Here is a 6,000-nt window from a genome sequence, read left to right on the forward strand (position 1 = left end):
GCGCAATTGGTGGGGGATGGGGGAACATGTCCCCCCCCCCCCCGCCACCTTTTCAACCAGGGGGAACAGAATATGGTATGTCCCCCCACCTTCTGACATATATGTGTGTACTTGAAACATGTTACATCAGTCTTATGTGCAAAACCATGTCAGATTAGTATCTTTGTTTCTGCAAGTTTGTATTTTTAGCAGCATTGACTTGTTTACAACACCTGTTTCTTGTTCGTCACATTCTGAATTTTCTGGGACTGCATTTGTCCAGATTTGAAACCAAAAATAGTTGCCTCTAGGGACTAGTGTCTACACATACGTATCAATGGACCATATGCTAATTTACTAAATTCTGAAAGTTAGAAAAGGAAATCAGAAAAGCTATCTGGGACCTCAGAAAGCCCATCTGAAATTATTGTTTGATCTCCAAAATCAGTCTATGCAAGAGAAATTATGTTCGGTATGAGTGCTGTCATTAGTGCCACTTCGAAAATTAAATTCATCATAAGTAATTTATCCTAAACTTATGATCTGTTGTTTTTTCAAACTTATGCAAAAACAAATCTTGAGAAAAAAAATACAGTATGCGATAGTTAATAATTATTAAGAGCCTGTTCTTTCATAATTATGAACACATTTTACCACATTGCCAGGGGCGTTGGACTGGGGTGGGGTGGGGGGGGGGGGGTAAAGGGTACTATGTACACAGGGCCCAGAGCATGGGAGGGGGCCCACAAAAAACTGGCATTAAATACATTTTTGTTGCATGTTATTAATGTCTATACAATTCATGTTGTAAAAGATATAATTAGAATGAATGTATAAATGTTGTAAAACATAATTCTGCTCTAACAATAATATTGAAAGATCTCTGAGGGTCTTTCCACCCCTGCACAGTTTTACAATGGTTTAGTCCAGGCGCACATTCATTTCATTCATTCAATCATTTATTTATTTATTCAATTATCATCTACATGGAAACACACAGTCTAGATTCAAATCACAAATCATGTTTCATTGCATTACAAATGAGCTTTTTTCAGTGCTGGGGGGGGGGGGTGTATTTTACCAGCACATTTGTCAAAAAGTTAATTAAAAAATAAAACTGCCTGTTTTCCAGCACTCTCATATTTACAATAAAAGAGGGAAAAAATAAAGATCAACACAGAGAAACACAATATAATGACATTATACCACCTAAAAATGTTGTATTTTGTCATCATGCTCTGTTGGTTAAAATGGTAAACTTAACCATTTCTAGATAGACAGTAATTTTTTTTTTTCTTTTAAATGCCCCCTCTGGTAGTTTCCCTGAGATGCCACCGTCTTCTTTGACGTTTGACGTGGGAAGGTGTTGGGTTTGAGTCCAGAAGATTGTTGTGAAAGTGTAGTGACACGGACCCACAACAGGGGGCGCAAATGAACGGCCAATAGATGAGCCAAAAGGTAACAATTTAATGTTGTGAAATGTGCACAACGAACATACAGACAATCTCAGAATAATTACAGTCAATCCACAAAGGTGACGTGTGGGCAGGCTCGAGGATAGAAGACGTCTGTCCTGAGAAGAGCCGGAACCACACGATTTCCGCCGCCACAGAACCCGGTGAATACTGGAGCCGCCAAGTCCCGAATTCCCAGGTGATCACCGTCCCCGACTGTCGGATCTGGTACTGCTGGCGAGAACAAAGACAGTCAAGTGTGGGTGTGTGTACACCCAGTAACAACAGCGGTGGGAATGCCACCTCCACCTCTCACTCAATAACTGCAGAGTACTGTAGATTCCTCAGGGGAAAAGAGTGCCTTCAACGCTCTCTCAGCTTCACCGACGGAGGTACCAGTACTCCTGCAAACACTCACAATATACAAATATTGCAATCACAAATGGCTGAGGGTATTACCTCCAATGAAGTATGATATCTCGGCAACGAGGTGGAGATGACGTCTGGTCTTTATGGAGTGAGAGGACGTTGAGTAGATGGGTGACAGCTGTCACCCCCGGCTGTGTCCATGGCGGCAGCGCCCTCTCGTGCCTGAAGCCAGCACTTCAGGCAGGGCGCCCTCTGGTGGTGGGCCAGCAGTACCTCCTCTTCTGGCGGCCCACACACAACAAGATCATGGGTTCAAATCCCCGCCTGACTGGAAAATCACTAAGGGTCCTTGGGCAAGGCCTTTAATCCCCTATTGCTCCCGGTGTGTAGTGAGCACCTTGTATGGCAGCACGCTGACATCAGGGTGAATGTGAGGCATAATTGTAAAGCGCTTTGAGCGTCTGATGCAGATGGAAAAGCGCTATATAAATGCAGTCCATTTACCATTTGACAAACTGGCTCTGCCTCCCATTCTACTCTTACAAACCCTAGGAACTACAAGTAAGCCTGCAGTCTGAGAGCGAAGCGCTCTATTGGGGTGATATGGTACTACGAGGTCCCTAAGATAAGATGGGACCTGATTATTCAAACCTTATAAGTAAGAGAAGAATTTTAAATTCTATTCTAGAATTAACAGGAAGCCAATGAAGAGAGGCCAATATGGGTGAGATATGCTCTCTCCTTCTAGTCCCCGTCAGTACTCTAGCTGCAGCATTTTGAATTAACTGAAGGCTTTTTAGGGAACTTTTAGGACAACCTGATAATAATGAATTACAATAGTCCAGCCTAGAGGAAATAAATGCATGAATTACCTTTCTGATTTTAGAGATATTGCGTAAATGCAAAAAAGCAGTCCTACATATTTGTTTAATATGCGCTTTGAATGACATATCCTGATCAAAAATGACTCCAAGATTTCTCACAGTATTACTGAGGTCAGGGTAATGCCATCCAGAGTAAGGATCTGGTTAGACACCATGTTTCTAAGATTTGTGGGGCCAAGTACAATAACTTCAGTTTTATCTGAGTTTAAAAGCAGGAAATTAGAGGTCATCCATGTCTTTATGTCTGTAAGACAATCCTGCAGTTTAGCTAATTGGTGTGTGTCCTCTGGCTTCATGGATAGATAAAGCTGGGTATCATCTGCGTAACAATGAAAATTTAAGCAATACCGTCTAATAATACTGCCTAAGGGAAGCATGTATAAAGTGAATAAATTGGTCCTAGCACAGAACCTTGTGGAACTCCATAATTAACTTTAGTCTGTGAAGAAGATTCCCCATTTACATGAACAAATTGTAATCTATTAGACAAATATGATTCAAACCACCGCAGCGCAGTGCCTTTAATACCTATGGCATGCTCTAATCTCTGTAATAAAATTTTATGGTCAACAGTATCAAAAGCAGCACTGAGGTCTAACAGAACAAGCACAGAGATGAGTCCACTGTCCGAGGCCATAAGAAGATCATTTGTAACCTTCACTAATGCTGTTTCTGTACTATGATGAATTCTAAAACCTGACTGAAACTCTCAAATAGACCATTCCTCTGCAGATGATCAGTTAGCTGTTTTACAACTACCCTTTCAAGAATTTTTGAGAGAAAAGGAAGGTTGGAGATTGGCCTATAATTAGCTAAGATAGCTGGGTCAAGTGATGGCTTTTTAAGTAATGGTTTAATTACTGCCACCTTAAAAGCCTGTGGTACATAGCCAACTAACAAAGATAGATTGATCATATTTAAGATCAAAGCATTAAATAATGGTAGGGCTTCCTTGAGCAGCCTGGTAGGAATGGGGTCTAATAAACATGTTGATGGTTTGGATGAAGTAACTAATGAAAATAACTCAGACAGAACAATCGGAGAGAAAGAGTCTAACCAATACCGGCATCACTGAAAGCAGCCAAAGATAACGATACGTCTTTGGATGGTTATGAGTAATTTTTTCTCTAATAGTTAAAATTTTGTTAGCAAAGAAAGTCATGAAGTCATTACTAGTTAAAGTTAATGGAATACTCAGCTCAATAGAGCTCTGACTCTTTGTCAGCCTGGCTACAGTGCTGAAAAGAAACCTGGGGTTGTTCTTATTTTCTTCAATTAGTGATGAGTAGAAAGATGTCCTAGCTTTACGGAGGGCTTTTTTATAGAGCAACAGACTCTTTTTCCAGGCTAAGTGAAGATCTTCTAAATTAGTGAGACGCCATTTCCTCTCCAACTTACGGGTTATCTGCTTTAAGCTACGAGTTTGTGAGTTATACCACGGAGTCAGACACTTCTGATTTAAAGCTCTCTTTTTCAGAGGAGCTACAGCATCCAAAGTTGTCTTCAATGAGGATGTAAAACTATTGACGAGATACTCTATCTCCCTTACAGAGTTTAGGTAGCTACTCTGCACTGCGTTGGTATATAGCATTAGAGAACATAAAGAAGGAATCATATCCTTAAACCTAGTTACAGCGCTTTCTGAAAGACTTCTAGTGTAATGAAACTTATTCCCTACTGCTGGGTAGTCCATCAGAGTAAATGTAAATGTTATTAAGAAATGATCAGACAGAAGGGAGTTTTCAGGGAATACTGTTAAGTGTTCTATTTCCATACCATAAGTCAGAACAAGATCTAAGATATGATTAAAGTGGTGGGTGGACTCATTTACTTTTTGAGCAAAGCCAATAGAGTCTAATAATAGATTAAAGCAGTGCTGAGGCTGTCATTCTCAGCATCTGTGTGGATGTTAAAATCGCCCACTATAATTATCTTATCTGAGCTAAGCACTAAGTCAGACAAAAGGTCTGAAAATTCACAGAGAAACTCACAGTAACGACCAGGTGGACGATAGATAATAACAAATAAAACTGGTTTTGGGACTTCCAATTTGGATGGACAAGACTAAGAGACAAGCTTTCAAATGAATTAAAGCTCTGTCTGGGTTTTTGATTAATTAATAAGCTGGAATGGAAGATTGCTGCTAATCCTCCGCCCCGGCCCGTGCTACGAGCATTCTGACAGTTAGTGTGATTCGGGGGTGTTGACTCATTTAAACTAACATATTCATCCTGCTGTAACCAGGTTTCTGTTAGGCAGAATAATCAATATGTTGATCAATTATTATATCATTTACCAACAGGGACTTAGAAGAGAGAGACCTAATGTTTAATAGACCACATTTAACTGTTTTAGTCTGTGGTGCAGTTGAAGGTGCTATATTATTTTTTCTTTTTGAATTTTTATGCTTAAATAGATTTTTGCTGGTTATTGGTAGTCTGGGAGCAGGCACCGTCTCTACGGGGATGGGGTAATGAGGGGATGGCAGGGGAGAGAAGCTGCAGAGAGGTGTGTAAGACTACAACTCTGCTTCCTGGTCCCAACCCTGGATAGTCACGGTTTGGAGGATTTAAGAAAATTGGCCAGATTTCTAGAAATGAGAGCTGCTCCATCCAAAGTGGGATGGATGCCGTCTCTCCTAACAAGACCAGGTTTTCCCCAGAAGCTTTGCCAATTATCTATGAAGCCCCCTCATTTTTTGGACACCACTCAGACAGCCAGCAATTCAAGGAGAACATGCGGCTAAACATGTCACTCCCGGTCCGATTGGGGAGGGGCCCAGAGAAAACTACAGAGTCCGACATTGTTTTTGCAAAGTTACACACCGATTTAATGTTAATTTTAGTGACCTCCGATTGGCGTAACCGGGTGTCATTACTGCCGACGTGAATTACAATCTTACCAAATTTACGCTTAGCCTTAGCCAGCAGTTTCAAATTTCCTTCAATGTCGCCTGCTCTGGCCCCCGGAAGACAATTGACTATGGTTGCTGGTGTCGCTAACTTCACATTTCTCAAAACAGAGTCGCCAATAACCAGAGTTTGATCCTCGGCGGGTGTGTCGTCGAGTGGGGAAAAACGGTTAGAGATGTGAACGGGTTGGCGGTGTACACGGGGCTTCTGCTTAGGGCTACGCTTCCTCCTCACAGTCACCCAGTCGGCCTGCTTTTCCAGGCTGCTCGGGATCTGCCAGGGGGGAACTACGGCGGCTAAGCTACCTTGGTCCGCACCGACTACAGGTGGCCTGGCTAACTGTAGAATTTTCCACGGTACGGAGCCGAGTCTCCAATTCGCCCCAGCCTGGCCTCCAAAGCT

Source organism: Thalassophryne amazonica, chromosome 18 (assembly GCF_902500255.1).
Source record: "Thalassophryne amazonica chromosome 18, fThaAma1.1, whole genome shotgun sequence".
Classification (NCBI taxonomy): domain Eukaryota; kingdom Metazoa; phylum Chordata; class Actinopteri; order Batrachoidiformes; family Batrachoididae; genus Thalassophryne; species Thalassophryne amazonica.